At 34.5% G+C, this 14371-nt stretch overlaps 1 non-coding gene across 1 annotated transcript; it reads right to left on the bottom strand.

The window, feature by feature from the left end:
- Nucleotides 1-10663: 10663 nt before the first annotated feature.
- On the bottom strand, nucleotides 10664-10781 carry LOC141836789 (small nucleolar RNA snoR104). Its single transcript, XR_012602505.1, has one exon. It is a non-coding gene; the product is annotated as a small nucleolar RNA snoR104 (small nucleolar RNA).
- Between the last annotated feature and the right edge of the window lie 3590 nt (nucleotides 10782-14371).

Here is a 14371-nt window from a genome sequence, read left to right as displayed (position 1 = left end):
GTTCTAATTTAGAAATATTCTGATTGTTCTTATCCTTTGAGGATATTTTCCTATTTTTTAGGAAGAAGTAGTCTTAAGCTTCCCTGATTGTGCAGGTGATCGTCTCCTAAGATTAAGTAGATGCTAAGGTTGAGATCTGAGACTGAGATGGATTCAACACATGATGCTGAGTGAGTGCCAAGGCCTGAGCCCGAGGTTGAGACCTAAGGCAGAGAAGAGGTGGTACGTGGTGTCGAGTTTGAGGTTGGACTCAAGGTCGAAAAGAGGTCAGCACAAGATGTCGAATGCATGCCGAGACCAGAGCTCGAGGTCGACATCAGGTTGGTACGAGATGTCGAATGCATACCGAGGCCAGAGCTCAAGATCGAGACTCGAGGCCGAGAAGAGGTCGACACGAGATGTCGAATGCATGCCGAGATCAGAGCTCGAGGTCGAGACTGAAAAGAGGTCGGTACGAGATGTCGAATGCATGCCGAGATCAGAGCTCAAAGTCGAGACTGAAAAGAGGTCGGCACGAGATGTAGAATGCATGTCGAGGCCAGAGCTTAAGGTCGAGAAGAGGTCGACAGTAGATGCCGAATGTATGCCGAGGCCAGAGTTTGAGGTCAAGACTCAAGACCAAGAAGAGGTCAGCGCGAGATGTCGAATGCATGCCGAGGTTAGAGCTCGAGGCTGAGAAGAGGTTGGCACAAGATGTCGAATGCATACCGAGACCATAGCTCAAGGTCGAGACTTGAAGTCGAGAAGAGGTCGACACGAGATGTCAACTGCATGCTGAGACCAGAGCTCGAGGTCGATACTCAAGGTCGAGAAGAGGTTAACACAAGATGTTGAATGTATGCCGAGGCCATAGCTCAAGGTCGAGACTCAAGGCTGAAAAGAGATCGACACGAGATGTCGAATGCATGCCGAGGCCAAAGCTCAAGGTTGAAACTCGAGGCCGAGAAGAGGTTGGCACGAGATGTCATCTCATGCATACTGAGGCCAGAGCTCGAGGTCAAGCCTTAAGGCTGAAAAGAGGTTGACACGAGATGTCGAATGCATGCCGAGTCTAGAGCTCAAGGTCGAGACTTGAAGTCGAGAAGAAGTTGACATGAGATGTCGAATGCATGCGGAGCTAGAACTCGAGTTCGATACTCGAGGCCGAGAAGAGGTCGGTACGTGGTGTTGAGTTTGAGGTTGGAACTTAAAGTCGGGAATTTGAGGTACCAAGATTCATTTTCGATCCATAATCAAAATCAAAATTATACATTTAACCAACTATCCTTCCGACATTTCTCTAAACCTCTTCTTCCTTATTTTAAGACCACGTAGTAATCTTGGAGTCATCATGTGTTGAGCACGTGATCACTTAGAGATGCCACCGTATCATAAGCCTTCCGATTTAGTCTAGTCGAATGAGGCAAAGTTCGACTGACTGAACTTGTGTTGAGTCAGATGTCCTAACTGAATTAGAGAAGGCATATTTGTAACAGTCAAGTTGATGAAAGGACAATCTTAATTGCTGATGATAGGCATAGGTGCTTATCATTCATATCCTTAGTGCGCTTTCGAAGCTATTTTAATGATGGCATGCATCATCAACCATGCGACATTAATGACGATAGGTGTGAGAAGATGATTTTGCCAACATGGTTCTAAATCGAAGGGTTATATTGATTCCCCGCCAATTTACGCATCATCGAACGACCCTCTTTGAATCATTGCCCTGTCCGATGCGTCTTCAATTTGATCTTTAATGGAGAGGATCATGTCTTGATTCGGTCAGGCGGGGTGTTCGATATGATAAGCCAGAGCGAGATCCACCATCCCTTAATCTCATCTGATGCTTGATCAGGCAATGAAAAATCCCTAATATATATGGATGTGTTGTTAGGTTGCTTCTTCATTCGCTTTAGCATCTTCTCATTCTTCTTCCTCCAGTCACCGGCATCAATTCTTAACCTAGTAAGTCTTAGTTGTTTACTCTCTTTATCCTCTTTCCTTTTGTCTTTCAAGCACCTTCCTTGTTTTCTACATCCCTATGGCTGCGTCGGTTCCTTGGTATGAGACTCAAAGATCTTCATTCACCTCGGGAGAATATTTGCTACTTCGAGAACAATATGGTATCCCTTTAGATCATAGGATTAGGATTCCAGCCCTTGAACATTGTCCCCATGAACCACCTCCGAGCTATACTACCTTTTTCCAAGGTTAACTAGCGGGTGGTTTAAGATTTTCTATCCCTCCTTTTCTTTAAAACCTAGTCACTTATTTCCAATGTTTGTTATCCCAACTTGCCTCTAATTCATATCGCTTGATCTGTAGTGCTTTCATCATATTTCAGATTTACCGCTAAAAGCCTTTCTATTCTTTTAGATTTATTTTTATACTGACTAATTCTTCCTCTTCTTTTTCAGGTCGAATCATGTTGAGTGCTTCTGTCAACAAACACCTCAAATAGGATCTTACTGTAACATATAGTTGGTGGGTCTCGGAGGACGCTACCGAGTCCCACCAACTGCCGAAATAGGAGTTGAGGTGGCAAAAGATGACCCTTCGCCCGACACCGAGAATGTAATCTTAGAATCTATCAATTCTCCTAACAAGAAAGATTCTGGCAAAATGCTGGAGACATTGACTCCTTCTATTGAAGCTGCAGCAACAGAGCCAATATCAAAGGTTCCTAGGGAGACTTGATAAAAAATGAGAAGCTAAGAATAGAAAGAGATCTCTCCTCGAGAAGCTGGGATTGAGCTGAGACAATGCAAGACCAGCACTAGTATTCTAGAGGCTTCTGCGAACTTATTTGGAGGAGTCCCTTTAGCGGTTCTACCTCTGAGATCTTTACCTCCGGAGGGTCAGACGAAGAGCAAACATGATAAAGAGAAGTCCTCGACTTTTACTATAACTACTGAACCCCCCCCCCCCCCTCTGCTCATCCTTTATTAATTGTGCTAGAAAAAGGATTCCTGCCGATTCCTACTCGTCCCCCCTCCCCCTCTCGAAGTACCCCAGAGGAGAGGAGACGAGCTTCTCCTGAAGAAAGAGAGGAGTAGGCTAGGCAGGCCATGGACAAGATCCATCGTTATGAGATCGAAGTCTTGCCGCGTCTGGACGTAGAGGTCTTAAGCGAACACTTGAATGATTCCTTAGCAAAAATAAGTACTCTTTATATTTTTCTTGGCATCGTATCTCTATAAGATATTTGTATTGATGTCACTGTATGGGCAAACTTGGAAGGAACACAGAGAACTCCATCACTGTATCCCTCATATGATTGCTGACCGTAGACGACTAGAAGCTCAAGTGGTCGAGCTAAAAAAATCAATTGAAGAGCTCCTTAAAAGCGATAAGAATGAATTTTTCCATGAATATATAACAATTATAACTTTTCAAACCAATAAATTTTTATTTTTTTCAAATCGACATATCTCCCAATATTAGATCCATAACTATTTGAAAATTTTAAAGATTTCACACATTTACAAACAACAAATCTCTGATCTCTATTCAATATATAACTGTCTTTGACTTTAGTTCCTACTACTTTCATCGATATCAAAAATGAAATTTTTATACAAGAGTCACATATTTTTTCTTGAATTTAGATTAATTTTTATTTTTCAGACAATATCCATCACTATATTAATCAGATTATCAAAAATATTCTTCTCAATATATATTACATTGAGATTATGATAAATCAAATGACTCCTCTAATAAGATAAATTCCAAAATATACCCCCTTTAGTCTATTTATATGTACTTCTATATTCATAAGTTATACCATATGAATCTTCAATAATAGATGAAAAGTTAAGTACTCTGTATGAAATCTGTTAACCTTTTAATCTCAATGACGAGGATGTTCTTTTAATTCTATTCTTAGTGAATTTTTCTTTATTTCTTCTAAAATTATGATTTGGTGGTAAAAATTATCTATGACAATTAAAATAACTTAGCTTCTTCCCATATTTAAATCTAATTGATTTTGATCTCTCCATACATATTGGACATCCTAAAATCCCAGCGATACTTCATCCCGATAACGTGTCATAAGTCGGAAAGTCATTTGTGGTCCAAAGAAGAGCAACCTTCATTATAAACATTTGATTAGTATGCACATTCTATATAGGAAAACCTTCATCTCATAATTGTTTCAGCTCTGCAATCAGTGGTTTTATATAAACATCTATTAACTTCTTCAGATTTTGTGGATCAGATACAACTAATGTTAAAATTATATACAGTGTTCTCATGCACATTCTAAGTGGAAGATTATATGGAATTATAATAATTGATCAATAAGAATAATTTCTTCCTGATTTACCAAACAACGCAAATCTATCAACATAGAAACCTAATAGAATGTTTTAAATTTTCTTCGCAAATTCAGTATATGTTCTATCAGAATTTTTCTATGCCTCCCAATTTGATGGATGACACATTAATCCCTCTTCTATTTCATGAGTTGCATGTTAAGTCATGTACTTAGCTTGATTACAGAATTTATTAAACTTCTACATTTTCATTATCTCCCTAATATAACATACATCCAACTTTGCAAATATCAATTCTTTCCACTAAAAGATCTAAATCTTTCACAAGTTTTTTCATATTATAAAAATCATTGGGCATTATGTGATCACGCGATAATGTCTATTCAATAATTTGAACAAAATTATTAAAATAATCTTTAGACACATTATGCTCTGCCTTGACATTCAACAGTGTTGCTGTGATAGATAATTTAGTGTGATTGTTACAGCCTCGCCACACTAGTTCATCTGTAGCACTCAACAATTCCTAAAATTGAAGATATGATTCATTATTCACATTTTCACCAACTCTTGGTACTTCTATCTCCTCCAACGATGATGCATAAGCAGTAGACATTTGTTTAACTGTTAGAAGAAAATTAAAAAGTTACACCACTCGATTTAACAATGAAATCTTAACTTGCTGTATCAATTATCATCCTCTAATACGGATTTAATTAATCATACTAACTCTGATCCCCACTAATTGAAACTTGTATGTTTTATCCATAATCCTCATTAGATATGAACGATTCACCATGACAGGTCTAATTATAGTAATCGCGGGTGAAACCAAATTTACAAAGATATTTTCAAACTTTATCATACTGTAAAAATTTATCATTGTAATATTTTTTACATTGAGATCTAATCTTATCCTCATCCATAAACTCAACATTACTAGAAATAAAATTTAAAAATTATTCCAACCTAACAATAAACTCATCAATTAAACTCCTTTTTATACATCCAACTTCTTACTTTCTATATTTTCCTATTTTTAAATTTAAAAATATTATAATATTAACTTTGATCTACTACAAATAAAAGCTAGTATATGTCTCCTCATCAATAACATAAACATAATTAATTGATACTAAATTGGAATAACAATGACTTATATTAAAGTAACCACTGTTATAGTTAAATAACATCCATTATCAAAAAATAACTATTATTATAAATATATCTAAAGTCGGTGAACAAAAATAAATATCTCTTTAATTACTTTAAATCCACACAAAATAGAAACCTGCACAAACAACATTACAAAATCAATAATTAAATATAATATGCATAATAAATGATTTTAGTAAATTAAATTAATATCACAAAAAATAAAAGCCTTAAAGCTACCTAGGGTTTAATTAGTTCGAAGCTAGTAGAGCTCACGGCGAGAGATGAGCTTGCAAACAGATGAGCTCAAGTTGGTCAGCCCAGCTCGCAGGGGTGGCAAGGCTAGCGAGCAACGTGCCACTAGCCTCACGGGCAGCAACCAACTGACCCTAGCCAGCGACCAACAGCTAGCGGCTAGCGACCCGTAGCCAACGACTAGTGGCCCACGGCCTTGACCTATATCCCGCATCCCTTGATCAACGACCGCCGACTCGTGACCTACGACCCCTCGCCCGCGATGGGCCACCAGCGGTGTACAAGGAGGGGGAGCCATCTCGACAGGTGGAGGCGTGGAGAGGGGAAAGGAGATGGAGAAATACCAATTCGTTGTCATGGGCTTCACTCATTGGAGAAATCCAGCATCGACGAGCGGAGAGGCGACAGCAATGTGGGAGATTTGCGTGAGAAAGGGAGAGAAGGAGAGAAGAGAAATCACGATTAATGGTTTAATGCCCTAACTTTAGCGATGAATCTAACTTCGTCATTAAATTCATCGCCGATTTGGCGACAAATTTTTTTCGCCAAATTGACGATTAAAATTTATTAGTTTTCGTCACTAAATCTACGACGGTAATATTTTTCATTGCCAATTTAAATGGGATGAATTAATATTTCGTCGAGTATTCACGACGAATGATTCTTTCGTCGTCGAATTCGCGATGAATTAATTTTTCATCGCCAAATTTACAACGAATATTTTATTCATTACCAATTAACAACAAAATATTAATTCATCATAAATTTGTGATGATTTTGATGACAAAATTAATTTTAACGATGTATTTAATATGTTGTTAATTCTATAACAAAATTATTTTTATCTCACAATTTATCATCGATTTGCAACGAAATAACATTTTATCACAAAAGTTGTTGCTAATTTATGACCAATAATTTTTGTCGTTAATATTCGTCCTAAATTTATCAATTTTTTACAATGTATCAAAGCTCCTACTCCCTTGGGTGCTCAATATTGTTTCAAAATAAGGATGGACCTCTCTAGATGTACATTTGTAAGATTCATGTGAACCAGAGAGGGAGGAGAGTGAATAGCTTCAATTGCATCATTGTTGAGAATGCAATGAACACTTGAAAACACAACATAATGCACGATCAATTTTACTTGATTGATCACCTCCCAAGGTGACTACATCTAAGATCTAATACTAACGACTACCACCGCGAACCTTCTCCTTCTTAGATATTTTTCGGAGGTGGAGAAACCTCTTACAATTTATTCTTACACGAATTCAACAAGAAAACAAAATAGAAATACAAATAAAAGAAAAAATAACTTTACACATCGATCTTTACTTTTGCTTACTCTTTTATCATTTTGGATTGCTTTTTGATGGTAGAAAATGCAGCAACACTTCACCTTCAATCTATCAAGAATCTATACCTTCAAAACACCTCAAAATCTTCTTTTGTATGGTTGTTGTTCAAGTTAATTTCCACCTATTAGTCGATTGATCTTATTCATCAGTCAATTGATTAACTATAGATTCAAACGTTGCTCTAACCCATTTACCTCAACATCAGTCAACTATCAATGCCTCTAATCAATCGAATCCTACAGTTGAGTTTTAAACATTCTATTCACTTGAACAGTGACATTAGTAAATTGATTTTCAATCAGTTGAGTTGAACAATCAATTTTTTCAACTCTCTATTTACTACAATAAGATTAATAATTGACAATTTTGTAGCAATTGTTGTAGTAAATTACTGTTTACAGTTACTATAGCAGGCTACTTTAGCAAACCTTATTTTTGAGATTTAGCGTTCATTAGTCGATTGATATTCTCGTTTCAGCTTTACCAAAACTTAATTCTCGCCTTATTTAGTATCTTATTGACCTCAACCTACCAGGACTTCTTTTACCCCGCATTCGATCAATATTAACCTACCAAAACTTCATTATATTAGGTCAACTTTAACTTATTGGGATTTCACGTCTCATGTCAACTCTATGTTAGACTGTTAATCATCACGTCCAGTCAACCATAACCCACTTGAATTTTCTTCTTACCAACTCTACATTGAACTTCCGATCGTCAAATATCCGATCAACCATGACACATTCGAATTTCTCGCTCAACCAACTTAATATATTAATCGACTATCAAGTATCCGATTAATTTTAACCTATTAATTTTAACCTACTTGACGTCTCACTCGACCAATTAACATATTGATCAAATATCAAAACTCTAACTCATGTCAACTCAAGCTTGATCAACCTGGTCAACCTTGACCATGGATCGATTACATCAATAATCTCTCCATTTTTTATATTTGACAATACATTTAAATTAAACTAACTCATTAGTCTAACATCTTACTTCTCATGTCAATAAAGGTTTTCTTACTTAAATCTTTTATTCTCCCCTTTCAACATCCATTAAAAAGACCTCTTCTCAAAATCCATTCACTTCTATTCCATTCTTAAAACATCACACTGGAGGTTCCTTACCTTCCATTTATTCAATGTTCAACCTTAAATATACAAATACAATCCTTTATTCATTCACTAATCCCTAAATTCTTGCATTCTTCTCCCTTCATATCAAAATCATGTTTTTAAATTGGACCTTCCCTCTTACAACATGCTTCAACTTTAATCATTGCACCAATAATGATTTAGAATTCCTAAACTTTTGAAAAATTCCAAAATCTAAGTCATGAGGTAAAAGTTCAACCTTGAATCTAAACCTTTCCTCAATTCCATTTTTTTCTTTTTTTAACTTCTATTTCTCATTTTACAAAGAAAATTACCTTTAAATGTTTATCCAAACATATTAAAGGGTTAGATATAATTAAAATAACTTAAGAATGAGCTTAAATGACTTAAATAAATTTATTTTAATAAAAAATACAGTTATCAATCGATTGCTATTATACATCGATTGATCGTCTAAAAAATTACACCTCAATTTTAGAACAACTTTAAAAAGACATAAGTAATTCTACAATTTTCAAGAAAAATATAAAATTTCATATAGACATTACTTATGTCAAATAGGAAAAAATTCTATGAAAATATATCTTTTTTTAAAAAAATAATATAAAATTAAAAATTTTAATATTTCATTTTAATTTTGTATCAACTTAAACAATAATAATTTCTATTAATAAGTAGACTTCATCAAGATTTTCTAAAGTACTTTTGAAATTATTACCTAATTTCCAACCATTTTCTTTTCTTTTCCTATGATTAAATGCACATTAACTTCCCCTATAATTGATCATGCAAAATCCACTTGGATTGGATGAAAGTAAAGCTCATTTTCATGCATCAAATCAAATCTTGAACTTAGTTCATCATTCTAACATTTCATTTGTGTCTAGTGTATCTCAATACACAAACAAGCCATCATATGATCTTTATGAGATATAAAATTATTTTTATTTTTCTAAAACTAAGGAATGATGCATCTATATCTAGATATTTATAAATTGACTATCATACCTAAAATGTCAACTAATATTATTTATCCTTAATTATAAGATTTACAATTTATGCATGTGAATGAATACAACATCAAATGCATAATTTTTAAAAAAATCTAACAAGATTAATAATGCAGGCATGAAATGATATGTATCATTTTTCATTGCAAGATGGAATATTAATGTATGCCTTGAGTGTGATATGACATAAAGCATGATAATTTTGACACGCTAATAAAAATACTTAGATTTTCAATTTAAATATTATCAACTAATGTTTATGTCAAATATACAATTTGACATAAGCGACATATCTTCCTCGAATGTGTCAAAAACTTGACACACTTTAAACTTTTACCCTATCATACCAATTTTGATAAAACTCAAGAATTAAATTTTCATTGGCACGTTAGAAAATCCTCAATGATTAAATTAAAATTTTATTTTCAAGATATTACTATACCTCAAAATATTATAAAATATCATTATCATGATCGAATTAACTATTGGCACATTCTAAACTCATCAAATGTGAAGATATCACATTCTTAGGAACTCAATACCTATTGAAGCTTCTTAGATTTACTATATATTCATAGAGGGATAACTTCTCTAAATATCTTCTTAATGATTTTTCTAGATTTCTTAAAAGCCTTAGTCATTATAGCTTCATCAAGTTCAATGTTTAAGATAGCCTCCCTTGTAATCTTAATTCTACTCCTAGACTTAAGATTAGTTTCATAAGTATAATCTATAGTATGATAATATACTCTCCTTGGACTTTGAATTTGTATCCTAAACTTTTCTTGTCCTTGGATGATTCTTATTTACCTAAACCTAATCTTGGACTTTGGTTTGTGCTAGAGTGCTTATGCTAAAAAAATAGAAGGATCAAATAGTGAATCCATTATTAATAACTTGCACAGTGAATTAAATAATATACCTTCTTGAAACTACTTGTCACTCATTATTTTAAGCAAATAATTCGAGCAAATAATAAACATAAACACAATTTCACCTATAAATTAGAGAGAACCTGAAAAGAAGATTGTGATAAGTGTTTGAAAAGGAAAGACTAGTGCTGAAAACCATGGGAAGACTCTGCTAGGACATAAGAACATGTGAGATGGAATTGAGGGACGAATCAGTGTTGACAAAGAGAGGTCCAGTTAAGGTAGGAAAGAGAAGCTGTAGAAGGATGGATCTTGCAAGAGAGGAAGATCTGCCGGGAGAACAGGTTGAGGATGAGGGCTTTTGGGAGAGCATCCTCATATCTTGTATTTTTTACTTTTTGAAGCAGGAAAAATAGATCGCATCGGGAGAGCATTCAAGTCAAGTAAATCCTCCCCTTCATTTCTTGTGCTATAGATTTTTCCTTTAATGTCCCATGTCATGTATCTTGAAAATTGCAATACTCTCTCAAAGTATCACAAGCAAGAAAATAGAGCTCCAATTATTGAAAGATTGGCATTGGGTGAACATTGGTCAATATAAGCTCCCCTTTTCTTCCTGATTTACATGTCCTGTATTTTGAGACTTGCGAAACTTTCTCGTAGGATCGTAAGCAGGAAAATACAGCTTTAACTATTGGAAGATTGTATCGGGTGAACATTTATGTCATACATGCTCCCCTTCTTTTCTTCCTTGTGCTAGTTTCTCGTATGCATGTACCATATTGTTATGCATAAGCTTCAATGTTGCTATTGAAAATTGCCTAACCCAAACCCTAAACCTGTGGCTGCCCAAATTGGCAACCTTAGCTTTAGTTTTAACCAGCAATGCAGCTTAACATTGTAGGGAAGTGTTCTAAACAACTGGGCAAAGGGTGATAATAGTATTGGAATCTAGCAGGGAACACTGTTAGTGAGGCTTCCACCTATAACATACACATACGATAAACATATAATAAAACATTGACATAGAAATCTTAAGAGAATGAGAAATACAGTTTCATAACTTGCCTCTATAGAAGAGTCAAGATTCCATACCTATTGAAAACCTTTCTATTTTATCGGATTACAAATGCAATATCACCATACGTAATGAATGATCGGGGAAATAGGAACAGATCATAGAAAAGATATCAAGAAATCTTGAAAGTAAATAATGCATTGTTCTGAAAGAATATACATCTAATCATAGAAATGGCTGACAAAAAATTTTAAGGCTGCAAAAAGAATCTCTACACAATTAAGCAACCTTTGGCGTTGTTTAGTTGATAGAAAAGATTGCCTGCAGAGTGAGCAACAATCGCACAGAAACACCGACAAAACTCAATTTAAGATGACCTGTTTGCTACACCAGTCCTTCGGTTTTGAAATAAGAGTATTTGTACACAATTTCAACAATCTTGAATGATTTCATCATGGTATCAACATATGCCTTTTGCAAATTATGTGTATGCAAGAGAAGCCTAATATTATGAAAACCACAAGTCCTGATATTATATGGCGAAAATCTTTAGCATAGGCATGAAACCAATCTACATGGCCTTATAAATGGCTTGAGTGAGAAAGAAAGAAAATTGAACAAAAAGCACAGTTTGTGAAGGGCTTTCTTACCAGAAATGTGCTGATCAAATATCATTGAAAACAGTTAGCTTAAGCCAACATACTGCATTCATATGCTAGAAATAGTATATGATTAAAGGTAAAAGTAAATCATGCATGGGAGAATATAATAACATTAAATACCTGGAAATTATTTGAATGTTAAGAGAAGAATAATGAGGAAAAACAGGCAGAACAGATATACATAATTCCTCGGAGACATGAGCACGATTGAATTAGTGGATTTTAATAGGATGAAAATGGAGAATGCCTAAGTCATTAATGAATATGGAATAGATTTCAAAAAATGATAATCTAGCATAGACTTGTAAGTGATTCTAAAACTTTTTCTACTGTCGAGGCTAAATAAAACAACAATTGAGTGGTAAGCAGTTAAAACATCAGGTAATCAATTACAGCATTCCAATACCTTTCAATTTTGTCTTTCTGATGTTAATACCGTTTGACTACATCTGAAAGAAAAAAAATATAGTAATATTCATGAATTCTACTTCTTTGACATTCACAGAGAATTAGAATATAAGATGCATGGAGGCAACAAGAGTAATGACAAAGTTAGAGAATAAAAAGCAGGAAATGCAGATAGTTTTAATTATGTACCATCGCCAATGGGAAGAGTGCAATGGTCAAAGGTATTATACAAGGAAGCTTAACACTAACGCATGTTCATTCTTGAAATTGCATAAATGTAATTTTGGAGAAATTTAAAACTGCTATTGAAAATTTACTTAACTTGGTCCATACTTTTTTTCCTAAAAATAGTAAATTGATAAAAAATAGTCATCTGGATCTCTTAATCAAAAAGCAATAGTAAATATAAGAAAATATACCACTGTCAATGTAAACAAATGCGATTAGATAAATTAACATGTATTGCTAATGAGAATTTCTTCAATAGAGGTCAGTCATAGAGTAACATCTAGTAGTCAATCCAAATAGTTGAAACCATGGCTTAATTTACTTGTATCAATATTCAAAGGGAATGTGACTCAAGAAGAAACCAAAAATAGAAAAAAAAAAAATCTAGAGTGGATAGGATTGTCAAATTCATCCATATAAGATTTCCCTAGTAACAAAAAGGATCAATAGGAATGACAATTGTGACACTTGCAAGTTACAAGCATGACAGTTATCATGATAGATGAACCACATTTCTTCGTAACAATTTTCATCAAGAACAACAAGAACATGAAAAAAAAAAAAACTTGACATCGGACAGGATAAAATTATCCTGCGAACAATATTGACTCCGTTGATTGACTGCGAACGTCGAAAATAATTTTCTAAAACCTATTGATTTGAATATCAAAAGATAGAAAAATAAACGACACTGTAAAAAAATATTATTCATCACCAACATAATCCTAAATAGATTCAAAATCCTAAAATATAAAAGTTAAAAATTATCAAAAATATCCTAATTACCAAAAACCCTAAAAATTATTTAAAATGAAAATTTACTAAAAATAATAAAAAAGATTCAACGAATCCTCCTGCATCAATCACCCTGGATTACAAAAAGCTCATCCTCGAATTTAGAATAGTATCAGGTGGTAATGTAGGAGGAAAATCATCTGATATTAACTCGGTAAAAATCTAACGACAACCATTGCACTTTTGCTGATAAATCAAAGTCAATTTAAAGCATCATATTTTTATCAGTAGTGCTCCTAGCAAATATTTCACCATTAGTAATCAATTCTTCCAAGCAAGCTGTAGGGATTACATGTAAATTAAATTCCTTTTCACTGTTGCTAGAAGATATCTGAAAGCTATCTATATTTGGAAGTTTAATTTCAACCCCTTCATTAAATCCAAGAATTACTTGTTCCATATTGCAAGTTTGTGTATCAAATTGTAAATCTTCCATATCCTGAACCAGATGAAGATTATTATTGTCACCTTCATGCACTTCAGCTATGTCTGAAAATGTATGGCACTCATTTTCTAGTGTCTCTTCGTTGGCCGCAACAGGCCATTCATCATCAACTTCAGGAGAAATTGTACTTGAAATCGTCATTCTATCCATACTACCACCTTCAAATGGGAAAACAATATGCTCACTGTCAAATACAATAGTATGGCTGCCATCAGCAGAAGTTGGTAGTGGGGGAGAATCCCTAGAAACATCCATCTCATGGTGTGAAAGAAGGGCAGGGGCACTAGGTCGGCTCAAAACAGATAGGGAGAGCTGTAAACGACATCTTACGCTCACTTTGTCTGATTCTTGCTCCAAATTGATACAATTCCCATCAAAAGAACTAGCTTTTGGGGTTTATTGAAGACTTGTCATTACCTTTCAGCATAAGCTAATGATCATAACTACTTTCTAAAAATTTTGGCATTGCGAGTCTTTATCACACAATTTGAATAACTTTCTCTTCTGACTGTTAAGCCTTTGATTAATTTCATTGTTCTGTTCTAGTAAAAAAAACATCGGTGCACTTTTCTTCAGAACAACTCTCCTCTTCATCTTCATCAAAATCATCGTCGTCGTAAACTGGATCACCAAATATTTCAATCTTATCATCGTCTCCGCCACCTCCTGTGATCAGGCGATCGGGAGAGTAGAACTGGTCGTACTCAATGTTGTCGAAGTCCACATCCTCATAGTTGTCTTCGTCACTACAGGAGGAAAGGGAGACGTAGAGG

The sequence above is a fragment of the Curcuma longa genome, chromosome 10 (assembly GCF_044706935.1).
Source record: "Curcuma longa cultivar G26 ecotype Majalengka, Jawa Barat chromosome 10, ITB_CL_G26_1.1, whole genome shotgun sequence".
Lineage (NCBI taxonomy): Eukaryota > Viridiplantae > Streptophyta > Magnoliopsida > Zingiberales > Zingiberaceae > Curcuma > Curcuma longa.
The sequence above is the reverse complement of the archived record's forward strand: the minus strand, read 5'-3'. Positions and strand labels throughout refer to the sequence as shown.